The sequence below is a fragment of the Anabrus simplex genome, chromosome 13 (genome assembly GCF_040414725.1).
Source record: "Anabrus simplex isolate iqAnaSimp1 chromosome 13, ASM4041472v1, whole genome shotgun sequence".
In the NCBI taxonomy this organism is placed as follows: domain Eukaryota; kingdom Metazoa; phylum Arthropoda; class Insecta; order Orthoptera; family Tettigoniidae; genus Anabrus; species Anabrus simplex.
The window spans coordinates 14,983,627-14,996,606 of NC_090277.1; the positions used below are offsets into that span (position 1 = coordinate 14,983,627).

The 12,980-nt window shown below is 39.2% G+C and overlaps 1 protein-coding gene across 2 annotated transcripts in view; it reads right to left on the reverse strand.

Annotated features, from left to right (window-relative positions):
- Positions 1-12,980, reverse strand: part of LOC136884657 (uncharacterized) — a 578,112-nt gene that overhangs the window by 1,849 nt on the left and 563,283 nt on the right. The window lies entirely within an intron of this gene.

The following is a 12,980-nucleotide window of genomic DNA, read 5'->3' on the forward strand; positions in this document are numbered from 1 at the left end:
TGGAAAAGCACATTAAGTGTTGCCTACAGTGGGGTTCAAAGCCACTTTCTCAAGAATGCAAGGTCACAGCTGCGCACGCCCATCTCTCTCAGGTCCTCAGTAGAGAAAATGCTAATCTAATCCCATTAAATGAAGCATCTGTTTTCCTAATCTGTAACCAACATTAGGTTGGAGTGATAAGCTTGTCGGTAAAACTCCTAGCGGGCGGAATTTAATATATTAAATGGTCAGAGATGGAGCGTCACCAACGGACGTAGTAATAAAAAACTCAATAGATGGCAGTAGACAACACTTATAGGTCTGGCTGAAAGGGGAATCCTCAAATACAGTTGCGTTATCTCCCTGCTAGCTTTTTACAAGCTGTGAGAGGCTATCGTGTTCGGCCACACGTGTGTCGCAAATTCTGAGACCAGCTTTTTGTGATTTATATAGGTATTTTGCGACAGGGTTAGTATGAACAGAGTCAATGACCGATAGATGACTTCAATTTTGGACTCTACAGATGTGGAGGAACGTCTTTTCATATGAAGTGTCCAAAGAAGGAAATTCAAGTAGTGAGTCTTCTCAGTGCAACAGCGACTCAAGTTCCCTGGAGAATGGAACAGCTAACGAACTTGGACCCAGGACCTTTCCGATATATTAATCAGGACCAATTTTACATTTATATTTTGACATGGCGACAGAGTCTACAGAATACTTTTCCTATTTTTTGACAGCGAAATTCTGACCTAACAGTTATTAAGACCTCCAACTGGAACATATAGAATCAAAGACTGGTCACCTCCAACACTATCTGATATAAGGGCTTTGATTGAAGTAAAACCTATTTGTCGAATGACTTATGCCTTATTTGGCGCTAACATGCTGCCGCGGAAAAATTCGATGATGTCCTACGGACCTCTGTGATGGACTACATCCAATATTCAAGTCCGTATGCACGTTCCTTAGCTCGTGTTCAATAATTCTGGATGATTTTTAATTTCCCATATTTTCAGTCCACGTACTGACACAAAATGCTTCCACCCCTGTACGGTTAAAGGTCTGGATTGTGGGTCAGGATATTCTTATCTGTAGTAAATTATCGGAATTTAAACACCGTTTTCGCCACTCGAGACTATATTTAATGAATGAAAATCCACAGCCTGCTTCCAGTCAATCGAATGGAATGAATGAAGCTCCCATCTGGCGGCGAGGATAGGGATCGTGCCGGCTGCTGAAGCCTGTCGCACTCCTCTGGGGCAATGATTAATGGATGATAGATGAAATGATATTGGGGAGTGTTGCTGGAATGAAATAACACAGAGAAAACTGGAGTACCCTTAGAAAAACCAGTCCTGCCTCCGCTTTGTTCAGCACAAATCTGACATGGAGTGACTGGGATATGAACCATGGAACTCAGCAGTGAGAAGCCGGGGCACTGCCACCTGAGCCACGAAGGTTCCTTTAAATATTACTAAAAATAACATCTTACAAGAATTAAAAAATGATAAAATTATTAGTATAATAGACAACCATTATGAAGCCTAACGTAGTTTTTAAGGAATTAAATACGACAAATAATAGTAACAATGATAATGCTACGGAAACACTAATGGTGAAGCACCTGTAGGGGAAGTGCAGCATGTACTGACCTGACTGGGGGGTGAGGGGTGGGGGTTGAACACCTTGCAGTGTATGGTGGAGCGGACACAAAGTGGGACTTCATTAAGATAATTCCAAATTCAGCCTCTTATTTTTGAACGAGTTTGCAGTCCTGTGTCGTACATTCACCCTGGCATGCCAATTAAAGAAGAGCTCATGTGCATTAATTACTGACGAGGGAACACATACATGTTGTAGTGGTATAATTGTGAAGATTATGTGAAATTACCGCTACACCCCAAATTTGCTCGTGGGGAAATTAAAAGAAAAGGTGAATGGAAACTATAGTTTAACCTTGCTCAAAGGAACGGAACTCGGCGTTAACTAATTGTTGACTTAACGTTCTTATTGGTGTGCAATTGTACGATAACGGTGAGCTGATCCATTGCCATTGGATATTCCGTGGAGCCTTGTTGTTCTGAAGTTGGTATTGGTCAGCGCTCGAATTGACCGTCGACTGTTTGACACAGCGCTCCCTCTCGTAACTGTGAGCTCTCTGGCAGTTGTAGCAAGCTTCGCTTGAAGGCAACATGTCGTGCTTACGAACTCCTGTGATTATGGCCCGTAGACGGCTGGTGTGTGTGTTCAAACCACCCTAATGTATTAAATTACTGTTTGTGATGGATGGATTGCTAATAAATAACTCGTGTAGTGTTCTTATTTTAAAAGTTTTGAGAAGTGACGGTTCCATTCACATCCAAGCATGCCGTTATTCTGGGATATTGCACCGCCATGGGCATAGGTTTTAAAATTTAACAATGTAAGAAGCCTCATCACATCGGTAAGTCCAACCTTATATGTTATATTAACCGTCTCAGCGAGATTGAGGTGCATTACTTCGTTATCGAAATTCAAAATGTCGGATCGGCATAATAATAATGACGTTTTCTTGGACCAAAGATATCATTCGTGTTCGATCATATTATGTGCTTGAGTGAACTTTTGTGGCTGAAAATTATTAATCCCGCAAGAAATAACAATGCTGTTGTGTCATTTTCGGGCAAGATGTTCATTTAAATGTAAGGACATATTTCTTCGTCACAAGACAACGTGTTTTAAAACTACCTGTTCTTTTAACTGGAGCTGTGACAAGTTAAATCACTGTATCGGTTGTTAATAATTTAAAATTCTTCCCGGTGGAAAAGAAAGAAACCAAATGGAGGGTATTTACTAGTCTGGTTGTATAGTTACCCTACTAAGGACGTCTGAAAATTTAATATTTATGTAACCGCTGCTGATTTTAATCCCAAGTGAATACTGAAGAGTGTTTTGGGTCGAATCGAGTTAAATATCATTATCCTTTTAAATTAATTTTCATTATTATTATTATTATTATTATTATTATTATTATTATTATTATTAAAATTTCCTCTCTTGAATTTGGAGTTGCCAATTCTGTTCTGAAGCTACACTCTATTTAATTACATTGTTGGAGGTATGCTTCCATCTTTTGTTTTGTTGATAACAGATTTGATTAGTTCGCATTATCGCGGCGTGTCAGTGTTGTAACAATGCTTGAGTCATGTGGACGTTCTTTGTTGTGCGGCGTACTTGTGCCCTTGGTGTGAACTGTCACAAGATGAGTTTTAATTACTTCCGTATTATTGTGTTACTTAATTACTGATATCTTTAGTGTTTTTCTCTTGATGTGGGCTCCTTTTAAATTTTATTTTTGCCTTCCTAATGTTGCTTGTGGACCTTGTCGGTCTGTTAGGCGACGCGGTTAGATGTTTAAATTCGAAACGCTTCCGTGTTCACTGAGGAAACTCAACATGTAATAATTATTGTATTAATGCCTGTCGGCTTTTAATTGTTCTATAACCATGTGGGAAACTGTTTGGGTAATTTGTAAGGACGCGCGCGGACCTAGGTGCACCTAAAATATTAATAACTTGTAATAATAATAATAATAATAATAATAATAATTACAATTATTATTTCCTTATTTAAAGAGAGATGGTTTCGAGCTTGAGACAGGCAAATTGTAAAGAGACAGGGATAAATTGTAAATCCCCTCTAAGTTAATTTGAAGTTAATTCCATCCTAAGAATACTGCTGAACTCTTAATATTGATTGAAATAGTTGGTATTCATGGTTGGTTACCTTGCTTGGTAATAACATGAAAATGAGCCTTATCATTAATTTTCCTTTTTTTAAACTTAATTGTTTTCAGTTATTTATTTTTTAAATTGCACCACCCATCTGACTTATTTTCTTTTTACATTCTATTAAATGTTGGTCTTAAGTGTGACTGGGTGTGTCATTATTGTGAATTGCTCTACCTTATAATCTTTCCACCCTCTGTTATGGTTGTTAACCTATTGGCTTCGCCCAGATTCCCATCGCTTCCCCTTTCCTGTGTTTGTGTTCTATTGAGGCCCTTCTCTAAGTAGCTGGCGTGATTCACGCTGGGAGGAGCCTCTTATCTCTTTGGTGGTTGCACTAGCAATCGTGGACTTGGGCTGCGGTGTTGTGCCGCCTGTTGTTTGATTGTCCTCTTCTGCGATTGTTAGTGTTCCACACAATGTGTTACACTCGGATTCGATTGAAATTTGGTAGGAATATTCGTGGGAGGCAGTAGAATGCTAAGGTGAAAACTGCATGTGCCCATCGCAAGTTTAAACGCCAAAATTGAACAAATAAATAGTCGTAAAATTAGAAGTGCCGCGGGAGTATCGGGCTGTGGCGGAGAGGTAGGGAGGAGCGAAGCAGCGGATGTGAACCAACCGGGCTGCGTCGAGCTGCGCCAGCAGCCAGGCAGCGTATAATTAGCGCGTCCCCCTTAACTTCCCGATCAGATGTGCAAAACGTAAATATGAAAACAGCACATGAAACAAGTACAAAGGACGATGTTTGAGCAACTTAGCCAATAAGGTTTGAAAAATTACAATGATTAACAAGAACTCGGGCGTGATTGGCATCGTGTTCCCTCGTGAGTTATTTCAGATTACTCTCACTGTTAATAAAAAAGCACCATGACCATACAACGAACAAAAAAACAATGACAGGGATTCCTTATTTCAATCCGTGAGTCCAATAATAAAAGCAGTAGTGAAAGTGATTGTAACATAAGACAGAGTGGATTTCAACCGGCACTTACTGAAATCACAGCACGGTTTTCTATTGCACCTTCTGCATGGAAATATACTGTCCATGTCCCTGTATTAATTTAAAACATAAGACTTTAACAAATCACTGCAGGCAATTGCTTACAATTTGTCTAAAGTTTATATTGGTTTAAACTGTGCTAGAATATACATAATTCCTTGTTGCTGTGGAATGGTTTATGTTCACCAAACATCTACCAGGAAGGCTTAAAGAACATCGCAGGTAGCGAGAGAAGTCTGCTGCGACAGAAAATGTAGGCCTACATAGACCATCAAATATTTGATTATTCAACATCTGTAACTTTTACACCTAAAATCATTTGAGAGCCGATAACAATTTAGGTGGAAGTACAACTGGTCAACCATCCCCTATTAACAGTAATGCTTGTGGTGATTTTTTTTGCTATTTGTTTTACGTCGCACCGACACAGATAGGTCTTATGGCGACGATGGGATAGGCCTAGGAATTGGCAAGAAGCAGCCGTGGCCTTAATTAAGGTACAGCCCCAGCATTTAACTGGTGTGAAATGGAAAACCATCTTCAGGGCTGCCGACAGTGGGGTTCAAACCCACTGTCTCCCGGATGCAAGCTCACAGATGCGCGCAGCTAACCGCACGGCCAACTCGCCCGGTGATTATTTTAAGAGGAACTACAACTGCTCAACCATCTGCTATTAACATTAAAGGTGGTGGTGATTATTGTTTTAAGAGGAACTACAACTGGCCAACCTAGCTAGTATCATTCTCAGACCTAATACTGCTGGGGATGGACGAGAACATTAGTTGACCAAGAGAGGTCGGATATGAATGATTAAAGTGAGGAGTCTGATACTAGCAAGTGTAACATTTTCTTAATTCAGCAACTCCCTGAAAGCACCAGAGCACCCAGGTGAAAGTCTAATGGGGCTTTTGGCTTCATTCTGTAGCTAGTTTCAGGTAGTTCCAGTCCCTATTTTTAGATTGTGCTGGAGATCATTCACAATGTGTAGATAGTTGTAGGCAGGTTCTGTAGATGGCAGGTTAGCCCATTGCCATACTTTGATGGATACTTCCGTCCTGGTGCAAGGAACATTTGTAAGTTCATTATCGCAGTTAGCTGGTCAGAGAGATTTATTCCGTTTATTTTGCAGCCTACCTGACTGATGTCACATGATACCTGAAGCTATTTTTTCTGAGCTGAAATACGAACCATAAAAACACCTCGGTTTGCTGCTCGTTGTAAACAATCATGGCGGCATCCAAGCGTGGCATGGATGAGGCTATTCGTAACTGGCCTTAAAATAGTGATGTCGAAAGTGGAAATGATTCTCGGGGAGTGAAAATACTTCTTCTTTAACTGACAGTGATGAAAGTGATTCCGATTTCAGTTCCGAGGTGATAGTGCCAATTGAAAGTACGGGACAAAATCAGAATGCAACAAGAACAGGTGGGAACTCTAGTAATGATACTCGGAATTGGGATCTTGTTGATAATAAGCCTGTTTCTGTAACATGCAAACCAGTTTCTGAAATTCACTCTAATAGTGAACAGGAGGTTGGGGAATAATCCAAAAGGAATGGAGGCAGTGAATGAAATTCTAACACCACTGACCAAAAGTATAGAACCTTTTAAAGCATTTTTAACGCAATTTGAATTACATTTTCGAAAAAACATGCAGTAATTTACGGAACTTCAAAAAAGCCATGGATCACGAAGGGTGTATGGATTTCAAGTCAAAAATGTAAATTACTAAGTATATTAGTACAGCAGAGTTGTGACTCTTTTTTGTAAGTATGTTAAAAACTAGAAATCAGTCTATCGAAGAGTTCTTAGGGCGGCTAAGATAATGCACAATAACAAGGAAATTAAAGAGTCGTGCAATAAATCACGAACCATATTGTGCCGTTTCACAATTCTTTATAAGAGCTAGAGCAACAAAGATGGAGTCTCTGCGGTCAAAATCTCAAATAAAATACATTTAACGTCAGTACGGGCCAAATTATAAGTCTTTTCGTCAGTCGGTTACGGTAATAGCCGCGTTTAGAAGGCGCAGAAAAAAATGACAGATGGACATTATTTGAAACCATTATTCAAGAAAAAAGATGCTCATCTTTTATTATCTAATCTGACTTCGGTGTATTAAGAAGACGTAAAACTCATTTTAAAGGAATTATCCAGCGGAGCGATATATTGGAGATTTGGAAACGAAGATTAATTCCCGACTACACGCTATTTTGCGGAGATCAAGATTTAAACGCCGCGCGGGAGATTTAATACGAGAAACAATAAGAGATAAGATATACTACTGTGGAACTACGTCACGCAGTGACGCAAGCCCTGGATGAAATTTGCCCGACACCGTTTAACATTGAAAGACACTTACGGACCAGTAATTGAATGCATTTAGGCTGATAAAAGACGGCGGAAAGAAATTTATTTTCAAATCAGAATATACCGAATATATGTCTTAGACAATTCTGGACTATTTATTGATTTAACTGTGTCCCAGTAAAAACCTATGCAATCTGAGCAACGCAGGAGCTATAGTACTTGGAAAATGTCAGCAATGAGTCAAATATTCTATCATTGTTCTGTTCCATACGCACGAGTCTTCACCATGGGTCTGTAAGGAAGCAAGGCGATGCTGCTTGGATCCTGACGAGGCGAGACGATGTTGGCTGTCCCGGATGACCAGTGAGCGATGATGAGAAGCCACGATGTACCCGACCACTTGTGGAGGAACCAGATGACCAGTTCCTAGTCTCAGATGACCGGAGAGGAGGAAACGCCGAGACCATCTTGAGCAAAGCTAAGTCCAATATCCAAGTCGTTTTCGTAAGTAAGAAGATATTATTTCTTTATTTGCTTGGTAATATTTATTTGTGCGAACACAGTGCGTAAATAAACATCTAGCTAAACTGATTGGAAGTAGGTACTCATCCGTATGAAACGTCAATTCCATTTGTAGGCGTGGTCACCAAGTGATGTCCCGATCGTAATGTTTTCCAGAGATATGCGTGAAGAGATCGCTAAAATTATTATTATTATTATTATTATCAGTGATGTGTAAAGATTGAAGTAGGCATTTATATCTGCGTGTCCTAAACTTAAGCAACGTCAAATTATTCGAGATCATGCATAGGATTTGTGTTATGAAGGAATGGCAGTAGACTACTCCAAGTTACGTTAAATTTGGCACTATGACTGTAGTAAATAAAGTAGGCATTTTAGTAATGTCGCGGCACGTTGATGTGCAAGTCAAGGTAATGAATTACGTGATGAAGTGATAGTGTGGTTATATGAAATAAGAGTAATAATTAACGCGTCATGGATATGATATAGAGTTGTTGATGATGTATGATGGTTGTAGTTATTGTTTCTTCGAGACAGAGTCATAGTTGCATGAAATAAGTTCTCGTGACTTCAAACGTTATAATTGAGAAGGTCACTGATTTCTCGCCAATTCCACGCAATGATTCTAAGCCTACGCATTTTATCTAGCTCAGGACATGATCTCGGGACGTGTAGTGCAATGTTTCTTTTATCCATATTAAGTTACCTGGAGAAGCATATGCTTACTCTGGATAGATTTGAGCCTTCACTGATTCGCTTAGGAAGATCTCGAGAACTCTCACTGAATAATTACATTTCTGTATAAATTTCAATCTATAGGCCGATCACTGGTGACCTAGGTTTTCGAAGGAGAATCATTTTCCTTTAGCTGGAGATAGTGTCATCCGATTAAGTAGATTTTCCATTGGTAGTATGTGTTATTATAACCCTGTATAACCAGTGTGGTGACGTTTCTTGCTACTTCGTACGCACGTAGTCTATGTCAATAAGATAAGGTCATATTACCTTAAATTCATGAATTAAATCTTGCGAAGATGTTACTTATTGGATGATTACGGCTTACAATGGACGTAGCTTAGCTCATGATGTGTAACACAAGGAAATATGAGTGTCTAAGAAGCGACTAGATAGGCAGAGATCAATATTTAAGACGTAAAACATATACGTGTGTACTTGTCAGAACAACGCGAGAAGAGTTTATAATAGCCTTATTGGTAATCTTAAAACTACAGACAGCCAATCAGTCAGTGAAAATTTAAGTAATGTGACAGTTTTTAGAATAAATATCAAGTGTTAATTACCATAATCTAATGCGATTTCCAAGAATGGTTGACTTAAACTAATGGAACTCCATTTCTTGACTGAACAATGGCTCAGAAATTCCATATGCGATTCTTTATTTCTCAAAGGAATACAACTAGAAAGACTGTAAATAATAGTTGATAGGAGTTTTCTTTTCTTTTCTGTGGATGCATCCTACATTTTTAATGTAAATAATTTTCATGTTTTATTTTCTTGCCAAGAAGGCACTTGTAAATACTATTAGCTGTGTTCAATTTAATTTATTTACTCATCACCCAACTCGCTAGGTGAATTGAAAGAGAAGGATAGGGCAGTTTCTTTTTAAGAATCTTCCCACATGTTACATGTCATTTACACTATTAATTGATGATCTCGGAGATGAATGAGTACTAAGAAAGGAAGCTGTTTAAGCCGAGAAGGCATTCAATCATTTAGGGTGAAGTCGAAGGACGTGATTTTTCCAAAGTTATCGACGGACATGGATTACTAGGTCGACAATGAGTCACTCATTACAAAGGCTACTTCATTAGTAAAATTTTGAAATAATTTCTTGAATATCTGATTTAATATTTAAATAAATTTTGAATGGTGAAACCTAAAAACTCTTTCTCTGTGTTCTTAGCATAAGGATTAGTTGTAAGACTGTAGTAGTAACGATCGACGACGATTTCCTTAAGAATTAATGAGAATGGTACCTAACTAAATACGAGTAAGAGACGTCTTTCTGCGTTAGTTAGAGAATACCGTTGATTGACCTGGACGTTTTTCTGTTGCGGAACTCACACCCGTAGAACTCAGTCACCTGATTTATTGAAGTTAGAGCTAGTCTGGATCTCTTGTGTCCTTGCCTGGACGCGGGAACGGCGCAAGTAGAAAATGGCGCCTCAACGTGATGCGAATGGAGGAAAACGCCATGGGAACTGTTGGTTGCAAACCAAATAGAATTTTTTTTTGAGATACTCATATATGTGGAAATTCAAGAGAAAGTCGTCGTGGGAAGTCAAGAGAAAGAATACGACACAGAACTGTGAAGAGGTCGATTCCCATATGTAGCAATAAGAATGAGGAAAACGAAACCTAGTAAGATGACAGAGATGATAGTCGAATGACGGGTCTTCGGTGCAATATTAGAATAAAATGGGAGAATTTACTCAAGAGAAGTGGGTAAGACGAAGGAGATATTTTAGAAACTAATGGATGAGGAATTATTGATGGTAACAGCAGGATGATTGCATGGAAATGGAGATGTTATACGGTAATTTCTTTACTGGACTCTTAGGCGTTATTATCTTATGGGATCGAAGTGGACACAGCAAGATATTAGACTGTGAGAACGAGTAGATGCCCAGTATAGATAATGGAACAGGAGAAAGAAGAAATGGATGGTTGCTCTGAAGAGGATGACAGAAAATAGCTGGTAGCAGTCAGAACAAGGAAAGAAGGATAAATTACTGCTAATATGTCAATTTATTTAGATGTAACTTAGATATAAGAGATAGATTGTAAGAGGTTATTTGAGTTATTTTCAGTTAAGAATTGGAGTCATAAGTACATGAACAAGTACCTCATATTTCCTAGTGTGATTGGGTCAACATCGTGAGCTGAATCAGATCCAAGTAGTGAAGCCTGCCTGTGTATTTGCTGAATATATATATATATTGTTGATTGGAGTAGTGGGAGAGACATTGTTGGAGAACTTAAGTTGTGGAGAATTTAGGGAAACCATAGAGTTTATTAGGATTTTTAGAAGTTAGGATACTAATTGAATATCGATATGACGACGTTAAGCCATTTGAAAGCTCAATTTGAGGAGTATCAAAGGGAACAACGAGAAGAACAAGAACAGTATCGGAAGGACCAAGAAGAGAAACAAGAGAAATATCAAAAGGAACAGGAAGAGAAAGAAAGAAGACAGAAAGAAGAGCATCGAGGATTGTTACAGGCTATAAAGGAAATGATGGAAGAAGCTAAAAAGGAGAGATTAGAAGAGAATAGAAAGCGCGATGAAGAAGCTAGAAAGCGCGATGAAGAAGCTAGAAAGGAGAGATTAGAAGAGAATAGAAAGCGTGATGAAGAAGCTAGAAAGCGCGATGAAGAAGCTAGAATGCGTGATGAAAAACGGGAGGAAGAAGCTAGAAGACGCGACGAGGAAGCTAAGAAAGAGAGGCAGGAAGAGATGAGAAAGCAGGAAGAGACGTTGAAGAAGATGATGGAAGAAATGAATAAGAAGCAGATGGAAGAAATGGCTAAGAAGCAAGGGGAAGAGAAGATTAAAGAGAGACAAGAACGAGAGGAGAAGGAGAAGAAGCAGGAAGAAGAGAGGAAGAGAGAGAAGCAAGAGCAAGAGGAACGATATCAGAGATTCATGGAAAATTTGGAGAGAAAAATGGGGGAGATACAGGAAGCAAAACATAGAGAAATGATGGAGGAAATAAGGAGAGGTCAGCAAGAACAAAGGGAAGAAATGAATAAATATCAGGAGAAGATGGAGGAGATGAAGAACAATATAGATGAATGGAAAACTGAAATTAGTGGAAATATGGAAGAGAAGAACCGAGAAATACGAGAAGAAATAAACGAAATTAGGAAAGAAATGACAGGGAACAGTAACTATCTCCAATCTTTAAAGGAGAATGTAATAAAGGATTTATCAGATAATATGGAAAGGTTAAGCCTAGATTCCCAAGAAAAGTGGAGATTATGTGAGGAAAGTATAGGAAAACTAGGTGAGGACGTGCTAACCACGAGTACAAGTCTGGAAAAGAAATACGACCAAGCTGCAAACCAAATTGGAAGCAGAATAACGGAGATAAGAGACGAAATAGAACAACATAAGGATGAATTAAACCAAAGAATAACGAAATCTGAAGAAGGGCTTAGACAAATGCAAGCTCAGTTACAAGAAATTCGGGAGGAAGGAACAGGAAAGACTGTTATGATGTCTAGTAGCGAGCGGAACAGAGGAGTTGAGTTTCAGATAAATGAAAGAGAAGTGACACCCATACCAGCCACACGTTCTAACCACAGTATGGGGGAGACAAATGTGGATAACGGAAACAGTGGTTATCCTACGATTATTAATGTCATAAAAACCTTCGATGATAGACCGAAGCACTTTAATAATTCCACCAGTATTTCGCCCAAACGTTTCCTTAGGGAAATGGAGGATTACTTCAAGGAACATGGCATCGCTGAGGAGAAGAAATTGAAAATAGTGGAAAAGCATTTAGATGCTAATCCAAGCTTATGGTTCCAAGCATTTAAATATACTTTCCATGAGTATAGTGACTTTAAAACGGCGTTCTTACAGAAATTTTGGAGTCCGGAGGTGCAGCAGAATTTACGCTTAGAGTTGTACTCTCGCAAGTATGCTACGAACGGTCAAACAGGGTTTAGTGATTATTTCGCCTACCAGTTTCATCGTTTTCAAGACCTTGATTCGCCACCCAGTGAGCTTGAAGCGATCAAGACGATACAACGACAATTTCCTTCCGATATACAAAGGTTGCTGGCTACTGCTAACCCAACTACGGCAGTGCAAATGGAAACGACACTTAGACAGATCGATATGACTACAGCACCACACCCTCAAAGAATGATTAGGAACGCTTACAGTGAAGAAACGGTTAATGTGCTCACACAGGAAAACGTCGATGGAAATACCCCTGGAGAAAGAGGAAAAATGAACAGGAAGAGACAATGGGGAAACCAGGAGAATGGAAGGAGAGATGAAGAAAAATGCTATTGCAGGAAAGGGTCCTACAACCAAGAAGCATATAGGGGAAATAGAGCATATAGACCCAACATGCGGTACAGGAACCCGTATAGAGAAAACAGAGGAAGAGATAATTTTAGAGGAAGATATGGTTACGGAAGAAGAAATACGAGAGATGACCAAGGAAGGGTAACTTATAATCGGAGACCTACACGCGATGTAAATGAGGACCGAAACGAAAAGATCAAGTGGGAAAAAGCAATTAGAGAACAGGACGTCAACGCTGATGTAGAGGGAGCGGAGAGTCTTGAGTTGCAAAGGTACAAAAAGAGGAAACAGGAAGAACAGATCCTCGATCCAAACGCGAGAGAATTCGAATGTAG